Source organism: Mus musculus, chromosome 1 (assembly GCF_000001635.26).
Source record: "Mus musculus strain C57BL/6J chromosome 1, GRCm38.p6 C57BL/6J".
Taxonomy (NCBI): domain Eukaryota; kingdom Metazoa; phylum Chordata; class Mammalia; order Rodentia; family Muridae; genus Mus; species Mus musculus.
Genome location: NC_000067.6, coordinates 96,393,608 through 96,409,544, shown reverse-complemented (window position 1 = coordinate 96,409,544; position 15,937 = coordinate 96,393,608).

Sequence of the window (15,937 nt, the reverse complement as noted above, 5' to 3'; positions counted from 1 at the left end):
GCTTAAGAAAATCCATTATGATAGTTGATAGCTTATAAACACCATATATTTGTCACAAATATGAGTGTCTTGCTTCCTTCACATATCTGATCTTTGCCCCTATATGAAACCTACATGATAGATCTTTCTAACTAAATATCTAACTGAATATCTGTCAGAAAGCAAAAATAACAAATCTTTTATCTTTCAATTATTATATTGAAACATTTAATATTTGAATACAGAAGTAAACTCCATGCTCTTAACAAAGAAAACAAATTATGTTTGCTGATAGCTTCCAGGTGAAAGAAGAGACTAAAGAGAATTTACCCAAGGGTAACTAGTGAGGAAATTCTAATCTATTGAGGAATATTTGTCTTCAGGGTTAGAAAGATATCACATATTCTTCATGGCATATTTCAGTAGTCCATATTTATTAGGATGGTAGATACTGGATATCAAAATAGGTTTTACTGTATGATCCTATTGACAATATTTTCTGGTTTTTGTTATAAATTAACACAAAACAAAACTTGAGTACCAAATTACATTGTCTAAATGAATGGGACCTCTCTCTTGCACAAATGATTTTGGCATTATCATATTCTTTCCTAGCAGTTTTCCAAGTCATGTTTGTTTTTTGTCACCTGAAACTTTTTTTGAAATAGGTATTTCCTTCATTTACATTTCCAGTGCTATCCTCGAAGTCCTCCATACCCTACCCCCCCCCTCCCAAACCCCTACCCACCCACTGGCACTTCTTAGCCCTGGCGTTTCCCTGTACTTAAGCATATAAAGTTTGCCAACCAATGGGCCTCTCTTTCCACTGATGGCCAACTAGGCCATCTTCTGATACGTATGCAGCTAGAGACATGAGCTCTGGGGGGAGGTGGTACTGGTTAGTTCATATTGTTGTTCCACCTATAGGGTTGCAGACCCCTTTAGCTCCTTGGATACTTTCTCTAGCTCCTCCACTGGGGGCTCTGTGATTCATCCAATAGCTGGCTGTGAGCATCCACTTCTGTGTTTGCTAGGCCCAAGAATAGCCTCACAAGAGACAGCTACATCTGGGTCCTTTCAGCAAAATCTTGCTAGTGTATACAATGGTGTCAGCATTTGGAGGCTGACTATGGGATGGATCCTCGGATATGGCAGTCTCTAGATGGTCCATCCTTTCATTTCAGCTCCAAACTTTTGTCTCTGTAACTCCTTCCATGGGTGATTGTTTCCATTCTAAGAAGGGGCAAAGTGTCCAGACTTTGGTCTTTGTTCTTTTTGAGTTTCATGTGTTTCATAAGTTGTATCTTATATCTTGGGTATTCTAAGTTTCTGGGCTAGTATCTACTTATCAGTGAGTACATATCATGTGAGTTCTTTTGTGATTGGTTACCTCACTCAGGATGATGCCCTCCAGGTCCATCCATTTGCTTAGGAATTTCATAAATTCATTCTTTTTAATAACTGAGTAGTACTCCATTGTGTACATGTACCATATTTTCTGTATCCATTCCTCTGTTGAGGGGCATCTGGGTTCTTTCCAGCTTCTGGCTATTATAAATAAGTCTGAGATGAACATAGTAGAGCATGTGTCCTTCTTACTGGTTGGAACATCTTCTGGATATATGCCCAGGAGAGGTATTGCAGAATCCTCCTGTAGTACTATGTCTAATTTTCTGAGGAACCACAAGACTGATTTCCAGAGTGGTTGTACAACCTTGCAATCCCACCAACAATGGAGGAGTGTTCCTCTTTCTCCACATCCTCTCCAGCATCTGCTGTCACCTGAATTTTTCATCTTAGCCATTCTGTTTGGCGTGAGGTGGAATCTCAGCGTTGTTTTGATTTGCATTTCCCTGATGATTAAGGATGTTGAACATTTTTTCAGGTGTTTCTCAGCCATTCAGTATTCCTCAGGTGAGGATTCTTTGTTTAACTCTGAGCCCCATTTTTAATGGGGTTATTTGATTTTCTAGAGTCTACCTTCTTGAGTTCTTTATATATATTGGATATTAGCCCCTATCTGATTTAAGATAGGTAAAGATCTGTTGGTGGCCATTTTGTCTTATTGACAGTGTCTTTTTGCCTTGCAGAAGCTTTGCAATTTTATGAGGTCCCATTTGTCAATTCTTGATCTTACAGCACAAGCCATTGTTGTTCTGTATAGGAATTTTTCCCCTGTACCCTTATCTTCAAGGCTTTTCCCTACTTTCTCCTCTAGAAGTTTTAGTGTCTCTGGTTTTATGTGGAGTTCCTTAATCCACTTAGATTTGACCTTAATACAAGGAGATAGGAATGGATCCATTCACATTCTTCTATATGATAACTGCCAGTTGTGCCAGCACAATTTGTTGAAAATGCTGTCGTTTTTCCACTGGACGGTTTTTGCTCCCTTGTCAAAGATCAAGTGAACATAGGTGTGTGGGTTCATCTCTGGGTCTTCAATTCTATTTCATTGGTCTACTTGTCTGTTGCTATACCAGTACCATGCAGTTTTTATCACAATTGCTCTGTAATACACCTTTCAGTCAGGCATGGTGATTCCACTGGAGGTTTTTTTTATCCTTGAGAAGAGTTTTTGCTATACTAGGTTTTTTGTTGTTCCAGATGAATTTGCAGATTGACCTTTCTAATTTGTTGAAGAATTGACTTGGAATTTTGATGGGGAATGCATTGAATCTGTAGATTGCTTTTGACAAGATAGACATTTTTACTATATTGATCCTGCCAATCCATGAGCTTGGGAGATTTTTCTATCTTCTGAGATCTTCTTTAATCTCTTTCTTCAGAGACTTGAAGTTCTTATCATATAGGTCTTTCACTTCCTTAGTTAGAGTCACGCCAAGGTATTTTATATTATTTGTGACTATTGAGAAGGGTGTTGTTTCCCTAATTTCTTTCTCAGCCTGTTTATCCTTTCTACCCAATTCATTCCATCAAGCCACAATTACTCTGATACCTAAACCACAGAAAGGCCCAACAAAGATAGAGGAATTCAGACCAATTTCCCTTATGACTATCAATGCAAAAATCCTCAATAAAATTCTCGCTAACCAAATCCAAGAATACATCAAAACAATCATCCATCCTGACGAAGAATGTTTCATTCCATGGATGCAGGAATGGTTTAATATATGGAAATCCATCAACATAATCCACTATATAAACAAACTCAAAGACAAAAATCACATGATCATCTCAGAGGAGATGCGGAGAAAGCATTTGACAAAATCCAACACCCATTCATGATAAAAGTCTTGGAAAGATCGGGAATTCAAGGCCCATACCTAAACATGATAAAAGCAATCTATAGCAAACCAGTAGCCAACATCAAAGTATATGGTGTGAAGTTGGAAGCATTCCCCCTAAAATCAGGAACTAGACAATGCTGCCCACTTTCTCCCTACCTATTCAACATTGTACTTGAAGACCTAGCCAGAGCAATTCGACAACAAAAGGAGATCAAGGGAATACAAATTGGAAAGGAAGAAGTCAAAATATCACTATTTGCAGAGTATATGATAGTATATGTAAGTGACCCTAAAAATTCCACCAGAGAACTCCTAATCCTGATAAACAGCTTCAGTGAAGTACCTGGATATAAAATTAACTCAAACAAGTAAATGTCACCTGAAACTTATAGAATAAAATCTCTCCCTGTAGGAGGGCCAGCAGCCTCAATCTTGACCCCCAAGATCTCTCAAACACTGCACCACCAACCTGTCAGCATACACTAGCTCATATGAGGCCCCCAACACATATAAAGCAGAGGACTGCCAGGTCTGTGTTCAATCAGAGATGATGCACCTAACCCTCAAGAGACTGGAAGCCCCAGGGAGATTAGAGGCCTGATAGGGTTGGGGGAGGGGAGTGGAGACATCCTCATGGAGACAAGGGGGGTGGGAAGCAGGTATGGGATGTGGAACAGTCAGAGGGTGGACAGTGGCGGGGACAAGGGAATAAAATTTGGAGTGTAAATAAATTATTAAATTTTTAAAAATCAGCTGTGCTCAAGAAGAGATAAATACCACTAAATTGACATCTTTTTTTCAGTTGGACCAATAAATATGGTTAGGTGGGGATGAAAAATGACATGTCATTAATGAGAACAGCATTACTGAGGCAAAATTATCCTGGAAACATTTATTCAAGGTCAGAATACAGAAGCATATCAGGCTGGCAACCAAACTTAGTAATATATATGATTTTTCTATATAGAACTGATTTTGATGTCATGAAAGTCATTGTGCATATAATAATTAATTGGATATTAGCCAAAAAAAAGCAAAAAAGAAATAAAAAGAAAAAAAACCTATACAGAATAGAAAGAATGAGTCTACAGAATTCAAAAGGCTCAAAAGGTGAAGTGCCCAAGTGAGGACACCTCAGTCCCACTTGGGAGAGAGAAGAAAGCAATCACAAATGGGGAGGGAGGGAGGGATTTGGGAGGGAAAGTGGACTTGCGGGGGTGGGCAGTAAGAGGTAGAAGGGAACCTGATCTGGTATTGGGTGAGGGAAAATGGCTAAAGCCCTGAGGGTCAGCAGAAAGAATGTAAACAAGCAACCTCAGGAAATAGGAGGTTAGGGAGACCCCCCAGAATGCACCAGAGACCTGGGAGGATGTGAGAGACTCCCAGGATTCATATGGAGGAAACTCTGATGAAATGCCCAACAGTAGGGAGATGGAACTTAAAGAGCCCACCTGCAGCCGGAAGACAGGACATCAAGTGAGGGATGGGATTGACATCCCATAGTCACATCTTTGACCCGTAATTTTTTCTGTCTGAAAGAATTATAGGAATGAAAATAGAGAGGAGCCTAAGGAAAAGGAGGTCCAGTGTCAGGCCCAAAGTGGAATCCAGCTTAAGGGGAGGTCCCAAGGCCTGACACTATTACTGAGGCTATGGAAAACTCACAAAAAGGAATTTATCATGACTGCCCTCTGAAAGACCCAAAAAGCAGATGAAAGAGTCAGATGCAGTTATTTGCATCCAACCAATGGACAGAAGTAGCTGACCCATATTGTTGAATTAGGGAAGACTGAAAGAAGCTGAGGGGAAGGGTGATTCTCTAGGAGGACCAGCAGTCTTAATCTGGACCCATGAGATCTTTCAAACACTGGATTACCAAACAGACAGCTGATATGAGGCCCCCAAAACACATAGAGTAGAGGACTTCCAGGTCTGTGTTCATTCAGAGATGATGCACCTAACCCTCAAGAGACTGGAGTTTAGAGGTCAGGTGGGGTTGGGGGTAGGGGCATCCACGTGGAGACCAGGTGGGGTGGGGAGGAGGTGTGGGATGTGGAGCAGTTGAAGGGTGGATGGGGAGGGGCAGGGAATGGAATTACAAATAAAATTAAAAAGTGTTATAATATATTATATTATATTATGTGTATGTATTACTAAATATATAAATACAACTGGTTTAGTTAAAAAACAAAATAATATAAAAATCTCTCATTTAAATTTTGGCATTTTCATTGTGGATTTATTTTTGAATGTGGTAAGTATATATTGGAGGATTTGGAGGAAAGGAAGTAAGGGAGAACACTGAAATTAAATTACAATATTAAAAATAATAACACGTTGTCAATAAATTGTACAAGTAAATAGAAAAATTTTAAAAAGATTTTTTTTAATTTTTATAATATCGAAAGAAAATCTGTACTAAATAAACTCCAGTTATGAAAAATCTAGCTTGAAAGAAAACACAAGAGAATATAGCTTAAAGGGTTGACTTTTTAAGAATTTTAAGAAAAAAATAACCTTCCACAAAGGAATAAGTAAATAGAAAATGATTTTCAACTTGCCCAAATTATAACACCAATGCTAAAACTTGACTGTCACTACAGGAACAAACAACAGAAACTCAGAAAAATGTAAGCATAAATCATTATAGAATGTTATTATATGAATTTACATATTTTAATAATAATATAAATGACCAATTGTGTAACATACTACGAATATAGCTCAGTCAATGTCATTTATGACATTTAAAGCATGAAGGAGTAAAGTATTTCAGGAGAAATTTCTAAGAAGGTAAAACTAAGTAGCTGTTCTCACAAAATGTGGAAGGAAATTGAATTACTTAATTTGATGTAAGATCTTCATGAATAAGCAGCCAGTAAAGAGGTATCTGGCCCAGACTCATTTTTATCCCATTTGCAATCTAAATTCCATGGCAAAGTCATTTTCTTTTCAGTGGCAGTACTTGTCTGACCTTTTATTTTGGTGAGGAGTGATAAAAATTTTAGAAGATAAATACATTTCACTGTGCCCCATGGGATTCCTTCTTGATTTACATGAACATAGGTGTCACATGTTGATTTCCAATAAAGCACATCTGTTTGCCAATGATTTTGTTCTTAACGCATATGGTCCTTAAAATATATATATCACATATGTATGTATGTATATACATATACTCAGTATCTATAAAATTATTCCCCAAATTTTGTCCTATTTCTCACAGTAACTCTTTTCCAAAGCTATTTGAATATAGGTCTTGGAGGTACACAGGTGATAAAGAATGCATTTGTAGCCATAACTTCAAGTCTTGCTAAACAACTGTCTTGGTTTGCTTTCTGTTGCTGTGACAAAGCATTCTGACCAAAGGAACATTTGAAATAAATGGTTTGCTTGGCTTACACTTTCATGTTGTCCATCAATGAGAGAAGTCAAGGTAGAAACCTGAAGAAGGAACCAATGCAGTGGCAGTGGCTGGACACTGTTCACTGCCCTGCTCCCTATACCTTGCTTAGCTTGCTTTTCTTTATCGCCCAGGACCAACTACAAAGGGGTGGCACCACCAATAGTGTAATGGGCACTCCCACATCAATAACCAATTACAAAGTGTCCTTTATCTTTCCTACAGTCCAATCTGATGTAGGCAGTTTCTAGGTTGAGGTTCTCTCTCCCCAGACATCTCCTGCTCTTATTAATTAACATACCATTATTTGTGGTATTGGGGTGCGTATAGTAGTTATAAAATTCTTTCTTTTATGTTGCTTAGTGTCATAAAAGCTTGCTTTTGAAGATATAGAACTCAATTAACTTCTCAAAATCTTAATTTTCTTATAATGCATATTTTCTTGAATTTTCTTATAATTCATATTTTTCTTGTTTGAGGACAATAAAGAGACATGGGGGTAATTAATTCATTTTCTTGGACATAATAGGTTTCTAGTAATTGGAAGTTAAACTGGTCCTTCTGCAATGATAATAGGAAGACAAATTGAGCGAAAACACAGAGAACTTATTTTCTATAAAACTATGATGCAGCAAATTTCTACTCTGGACATTTTCCCTAGAGGACACATGAAAAAACTGGGGTAGATTAAATTAGTAGAGCTATGATAGAAGGTAACATCGGCTTCTCCTGAGTTGAGATCAGGCATGATATTTTTCAAAGCACAAGAAAACCAAAACCCTATTAAACAAAAGATTGTAAGTTTCAAAACATTAGTATTTGGTTTGTTCTAAAAGAATATACCATATATGACATATATGTACAATCCTGTCCAGATCAGTAACTAAGCTGAATTTATGATTCATTTTACCATATGTTTTTCTCTCTCCATAGTTTAAGAGCTATTTCTTCTGAACTTCCTGCGTATTATTTTGTATTCATTGATCCAAAAATGGAGTTGTTGTTGCTCTGGTCCTTGGCAAAAGCGTCACAGGAGAGGTTGTATGAAGACTGAGCTCTGGAGGAGTGTCAGTGTGAAATGATCTTGCTCAAGCTGCGTAGTTCTTTTTTTTACAGCACATGGTCTTTCCACTAGCTTCAAATCTCTGACCTTAGGCACGTAGCGTATAGTGGAAAATTGCTAAAAGAACTCAGATTAGCCACAAAGAATGTAGCAGCTCTGTAATCAATATGTCACCATGCAAAATGACTGATTGTTGATGACCCAGTGCAGGAACTAGGTAGACTGGGTACGTATTTACTTGATTTATGTGACAAAGAACATAATTGCCATGATTTATTTAAGACAGTAATTCCCATGTCTTTGAAAAATAAAGCAGGCTACAGTGAAGAAATTTTTTTTTCATGAGAGTACTTATATAACCTAGGGTTTTCTTTTATCTTTCTAACAGACATTCCTCAAATGAGTCTGTTGCTTTGATGTAAATTAATAATTACCTTATGAACTGCAGACTGGATATGATATATAAATTCACAAAATTTCTACCATTTCACCAAATTCATTATTATAAACATAATTACAATGTTGTACATATATTATTTTAAAGTATTAATTCCATATGTAATATAAAAGCCTTCCCCATTTAAAAGAAACTGCAATCTTTTATATGGAAGCAATAATGTATTGGCATAGGCCATTCTGTTTATTATTGTATAGTCTCCATTTCAATATTGTCAACTGAGTACACCAAATTCTAAGTTAACATTGTACTAGCCGAACTTCTAACTTTGTCCTACTAATTGATTTTATCTCTACATATTATTTATATTTGTTTATATTATGTACATATACTGCATAATGAATATTTTTTAGATTTAAGAAAAGTAAAGTTGTTAGCAAAATGTCTATATTGGTAAAAACCCTAACAATTATGAGGATGCAAGTTTGCTTTTAGGGACTTTTATGATGGAGAGAACCAATTGGAACAAGCTGTCTTTTGCTTTCCACTTGCATGCTCGTACATATTTTCCCTTCCCCCATGCAAATAAATAAATAAAATTAGTAAAGCAAAAATACTTTATTTTATCACTCTTGACATTTCTCATTAAATTTCTCCAATATAATTGGTGGCAAAAGAAAAAAAGAGACAAGTATTTTGTAAAAGGTTTTGCATCTCAGCCTGTGGTCATAACAAATAGAATACCAACAAAAATTGTCTTGAGAACTTTCACAAGATGTACTCAAATCTATTTAGTAGATATCCCAGACACACAGACTGGTGTGCAGCTACTAGCTTTGGTCTTAAAATTTTGAGTGCCAGGCATGGAGTTGCATGCATTTAATCTCAACACCAGTGAGGCAAAAGGCAGATCTCTGTAGACTTGAGACCAATCTTGTCTTAATAGAGAGTTTCAGACACGCTAAATCCACAAAATAAAAGGAAGCAGAAAAGAAAGAAGGGAGGAGGGAAGGAAGAAAGGAAAATGAGAGATTGAAAGAAAGAGATATAAAAGAAAGAAAAAAAGAGACAGGACAAAAGACAGTGGCTAAGTTATCTTATGGGGAGATATGGGGGAAGGCTAAAAGGAGGGACTCTGGCAAGGAGGGAGACTGGGGGGAGGGCAAAGATTGGGATGTCAAAATAATAATTAAATTAACGGAGAAAATAAAAGATGAGCCTATCGATTTCTTTGATGATGGTCAACCACTATCTCAATATTTTCATTTACAAACAAACAAACTAACTAACTAAATTAAATATTAGTTTCCCTTAAAGATTTTCTAGAGTTTTGTTTGGAATTAAGAACATATAAATTTAGGAAAATGTTTTTTACCATGCCTTGTCTTTCTCTTGAAATCTCATTATTCTATTTGCTTAGGAAAACTAGTTAGCTATTATTATTATGTTTTAATCATCAATATCCACATACGATTGTCTTTTGTGTCACTTGAAAATGATTCATTTCGATTCTATTATGCACATGGTATGGTGACTCCCAGGACTCATGATCAGAAATGACAATGCTGGTTTGTGTTTGGGCCATCTTCATCTGTTCTCATTTTATATTCCTTTGCTTCATCCTCTCATCCAATTTATTCTCTTCACAGTCTGCATTAACTGAAAATGGAAAAAGAAAGGAGATAGGGGCAAAATATTTCATTTTCTATGCAGGATGGTATTCCTGATTGGGTAAAGTAAAATGGTAATTTCTAGCTTCCTCCTGCTTCTTGTTTACTTCCAATTTCTTCTTCCTCTGCTATCAAACATCTTGCCATCCTGCGATTTAAAATATCCATGCTTCTCTCAATGCATAACTCAATGTGTTGACATAATCCTTTCAATAAGTTCATTTTTAATAAGCTTAAATTTGTATAGTATCTTTCCTTCTTAATATCTGCATTTCTTTTTGAAGAATGAGGATAATAGGAACCAAAATATCAGACTGATTTAGTATAGTACATCAGTGAAAAGAGAGGAAAAGGTGAAAATAAAACAAAAACATAGGGTATATTTTTCCATTCTTACCAATATTTAGCATAGAGGGTACCATTGAGGTATGTGGTAGAGCCTAGGACAGGCCAGGATCTTCTCATGTCACAAGAGTTCTCTTTCTGGATATTAGCTGACTTAATGTAAACCTTATTGTCAAGAGTCTCTCTTTTCTGAGTCTGTAATAAGCACCAAAAATTTCCCAGAGGCATTTTCATCCTGAGTGCTAAGATAAAAGAAGCAATTAATGAGAAGTTGTAAATTAAACTGTAGGAACAAATATTGCAAAATAAAATGAGACACAAAGGTGACTAAAGAAATCAAAACTCATCATCGTGATAGTGACTTCACTTTTATTTTTTTGTTTCCTGATAGAATCACAAGTGGAAAGGTAATGAAACTACCATTTCTTGGTGTAAAGCTGTGTGAGATTTATCAAGCTGACCCAAAATCCCCATTTTAGGAATGCATGGAAGTTTTCTTATTTCAGATTGTAGTTGGAAAATCCATGTATCACCAACTATTGGGAGACCTATCGTGAGCAGAGGGTAGACCTTTAATGCAGAGGTCTTCAAAACTTATCTGGGTCACAATAAAGAGTAAGACACAGTTGCCTCATGACAGTGTGCAAGTATCTTCTCCCCTTGTCCTATTGGGGGGGGCAGGTAATGTGCCTATCTAATAAGTGGTGAGCAGCAGTGCTCTTTCTGGGCCCAAGAAACAAACAGAAACAACTGCTCTAGAATTCTCACCCTAGCTTGCCTGAAATTTATTATATTATAATTTGGAGGACTTTTCTTGTCATTTATAGTGACTTATATATTTTATGTTGGTAAAATGAAAACAGTTTATTATTTAAGTGATCACTTGCATTTGGTAGGTTTAAGTGATCAATTGCATCATTAATTAAACTGAGAAAATTTGCAAAATATCTCTCAGTGGATCTTCAGAAACTCTGATTGCTACATTAATTCAGAGATGCCTAGGAAAATAGAAGCTACCCTTTTAGGTGGAAATGATTTAATGTTTATATTTTTATTTGTTCTTTCTAAACGTACTTTCAGTCCCTGTATTTTTTTTTAACTTCATATAAATCTGATTGCTCCGATAATTGAAAAGAAAAGAATCTGTAACTTAATTTGCTTCTCCAGTGACTGAGTAACAGCAGAGATCCCATAATGATGCTAACCACAGGAGGTCAGAGTGAGAGATGGCCCACTCATGCTTTCCTTACCACAGTGAGTTTGTATAGGCACCGCTGATGGATGGTATTGCTGTATAGTCATTCACCACTTTATTGAACTCCATTATAAAGGTTTATTGCAGAGTTGCAGCATAGCAACAGCCAGAAAACCCCGAGGAAAACATTGTTCAATTGTGGACTAAATAGTTTATTTAAATGGAAGAAATAGTTTAGTATTAATTAGAGAGAAGATTATTTGTAACTATGAGAGTTGGGGCTCCTGCCACTTGCTTGTAGGGCTATGGCTTAAAACGTGACAGAGCAATACAAGGTATGTTTGCGTAAACTACCCATTTGGAAGATTGAGGCAAACAAATATATTACTTTCACCAATTTCATCAAATTGTAGATTGGTATCTTAGCCATCTTTTATTGAAATTATTGATCCCAGTGGCATGGCAGCTGTTGCCTTTCTTCTCAGCAGGGAGCCAGCTGTCAATTTCATGGGACTCATATTCCCTGTCAAATATTGATACCAACATTAAACATTAAACATTACACAGTGTCTCATAGTCCACTTTGAAAATGCAGACTTCAACTATAAAATAAATTGTTTTTTTTCTTATTGGAATTGATTTGTTTACATACATTATGTAAGTAGAAAAATGTTCTGTTATGGATAAAAAATTAACAAAACATGTAATTATATAATTACATGTTGGTTAGTGGTGGCTCATGCCTTTAATCCCAGCACTCAGGAGCCAAGTGCAGAGAGAATTCTGAGTTTGAGGCCAGCCTCATCTATAGAGTGAGTTCCAGGATAGTCAGGGGTACACAAAGAAACCCTCTCTTGAAACAACAAACAAACAAAAACAAAATTATGAATGTTATAATTATACCTAAAATTCTTTTTATTGATTTCATCAACTTAAAATGACACATTGAAGTGACTATACTAAATTTTTTTCTTTAATAATATAAAAGGTTGAGTACTATAGCATCTTTTTGTATGGATAATAGATGAAAGTTATATAAAAAATGTTAAATTCAAGTCTTTGGCAGTGCCAGCTTTAGTTCATAAAGCACGGTATAGATCAAAGTCATCCATAGTTTTTGATGTTAGTCAAATAGGGGCTGAGTATGGATCCTGGGCATCTTTGCATATTCATGCTGATGGAACTCAGAGTGCATAGGCCTACTGGCTCTTTTCCCAGGATAGTCATCCATGATGAGGAAATATGAAGAATATAGTAATGATTTCCCCATCAAGTAAAAGAGTATGCTCCTTCTGACTTCGACTTTTAGGTCACAACTCACCAATAATGCAGACTGACTTTAGGCTTATACACCACTTCTCTGTGACATAAAGGCAAGTGTAAGATAATTAAATATTCAGAACAAAGTTAAAAGCACATAGATAGTCCTAAAAATGCACACTCAGCACACCATAAAATTTTATAAAATATTAACTTTATATTAAACACATTTATAAATTAGCTTCTAATTTATAGGATTTTTGGAATCATATATGGATACATTAGGGTCTTTCTAACTTGCCATTTTGCATTGCTGTTTTTATTTCTTGCCTTGGAGCAATAAGAATCTTTATTATGTCATTAGTGGCACATAGCAACAGAGCTTATTAGTATATCATAAGCTTCTTAGCCAAATATATTTTACTGTTAAATTTATAATGTTGTACTTTCAGATTTCCACGTGCTGCTTAAGGTTTGTATTTTCTCTCAAATTAGAATATTTCTACAATAATTTCCAAGAAATGTATGTATATGTAAATATATTTGCATATATTTACATATATATGCATATAATGCACACAATGTGAATACATGTATATGCATGTTCATAGAACATAACAAAAATAATTAGGTCACTATCAAATCACTCAAATATCATAATTTATATTAAGATAACCTACGGATATTCAAGGTATGTTTACCATATATTTTAAAGCACATGAGCATTTTAAAAACTGTGAAAATAAACTCAACTAGGCATCCATTTTTGTGCCATCAACCTGGGACCTGCTCAGTAACAGCTGAGCAAGTACAAGACTCTAGGTTTCTGCTTGACACTTTCCAGCTTGTACATTTTCCATGAGTTCACTCCTCATGAATTATAAAGGAACTTCAAGATTTGTTCTTTTAATTAAGAGTTTGCTATTACTTTATTTTATTGTAATCATTTGAGAGTTGTGTAATGATATTATTCATATAAAAATTCAAGGACCAAATTTAGAATATTGTTTGTACAATAACAAACATAATAATCTCTTCAAGGTATCTTTAGACCATATATTGTGTCAAAATATTAACAAATTTTAAAGCAACTGCATGGCTAGAGACTTAATACCAGCTATTGTTTTGGTAGATAACATTTCAGTAGTCATACATGAGTAGACATATTAGCAAATGTATTGCTTTTGTGTCTACACAATGACCATTTTTCCACTTTTATTTACTGACTTTATTTTTAAGAGTTTCATTTATAAGCACTGTTCTTATATCATTTCTATGACTCCCTCTCCCTCCTAAATCTCCCATATCCCTCTACCCATTCTTAATGTCATAGACTTTCTTCTGTAAATATTGTATGTATTAACTAGAGACTCTATTGAATGCTGTTCATATGTACTTCTGTTTAGACCTGAGCACTTGGGTCTGAATAAATTAGCAGAATCATCCCTCAAGAACACTGATTTTCCTAGCACCACAGTTTTAACTGCCAATATCTAGCTCATTAACTAGGAGTGTCTTCTTGTGAGATTTCCCCATCAATGCTGGTATGTCAACAGGTATTATCATTATACAAGGACTACTTCAGCAACTATGTCCACCATGTTGTTTAAATTTTAGGATTATATTCTCTCTCTTGTATCTGGGCAACACTAAACTACAACAAGCATCTTTCTCAATTGGTTCTTCTAATTTTTCTATTGCCTCTTCCATGATTTTCCCAGAGCATTTTGCAGAGGTATATACATGTATCAGTTGGCATCAGTACCCCCAAAGCGCTGATTCTCTGCATTTTAACAAATTGTGTATTTCTATAATATGCCATCTTCAGCAAAAAGAAGTTTCTTTGGTGAGGAATAAAAATATACTCATGTGGGTATAATTATTTGCATATACTTAGAAACAATTTTGTTTTATGGAAAAGGTTGTAGGAGTCTCCTCTACAATAATTACTTATCTATTAGCAGAATGTATTATTTTAACTTATTGACTCCTAATGGAAAATAATAACGGCAGCTATAGCTTTATGAAAAGATTTCATTGAAGTCAGTAAGCAACTGTTTCTCTTTACCTTTCTTTGGTAGCCCACTGTCATCTGTAAACTTATCATCTAATTTAAATCCATGGTCGTGAGCCTTCTTCATTCTTGAACCCCCTTTCCCTGGCTGGTCTAATATCTGATCAATTGTTCAAAGCCAGTCTTTCTACTACCCATTAAATAGCTAATCCTCTAGGTTTTCCTGACCTTGCTCAAGTCAGGAATCTCCTGAATTGATCCCACCTAAGGGATGATTGAGCATCAGATCAGACATACAAACAAAATCAAATGCCACAACCAAAACAACATCAAGGACCAAAACAGCATGTCTCCCATAAAGCCTACTCTAGTGAGAAGCACTTGGAAGAACATTAAAATAAAAAAATGAAAAGAATAGTCAAACTTTTACAAATAATTTAAGGAATTTTAAAAAACACATAAATGAAAATATTATTGAATTCTAAGAATATAACAATAAATATTCGAGTGACATCTAAGAAAATACAAACACATGGCTGAGGAGAATGAGAGAGATAATTTAGGATTTAAAAGCCAAATTCACAGAGAGAAACATTGAAGCAACAGAAGCTGATATGAAAACAGAATTGAAAAAGCTTAATAGACCAATTAGAACACTTATGGAACAGCTATATGAGTAGAATGAACGAAGCAGAAGACAGAACATCAGGAATCAACTTTAAAGTGAAGGACCTAGACAAAATAAGTGACCCACTAAAAGAAAACTAAATGTACAGGAACGGAACAACAGGAAATGTGGAACACCACGAAAGACTAAGACTTCAAATTTTAGGAATACATAATAGAGAAGAATACCAAGTTGATGACATAGGCCAGATGTTCTACAAGAACATAGAAGAAAATATTCCCAAGCAAAGACTTACCCTTATAGATGCACATGGAACATCAAGTAAATGATACCAACCCCCTCCAAAAAAAACAACAACAAAAACAGCAACAACATCATAAAAACAAAACACACACACACACACACACACACACACACACACACACACACACACACACACACACACACCATACAGCATATCATAGTGGAAACACTAAAAAAATATAGAACAAGGAAACATTTTGAAATTTATAAGAGGAAAAAAGAAGTCATACACTAAGAAAAACCTATCAGATTAACACTGGATTTCTCAATGGAAACTCTGAAAGCCAGAGAAACTTGGAACAAGACATTCCAAATTCTATAAGACCATGACTTTCAATCTAGAGTATTGACTCTACCATAGTTAAAAAATAAAATCTTTCCACAATATTAGAATCCTAATATAATTCCTTTCCAAAGAGTAAGCTCTAAACA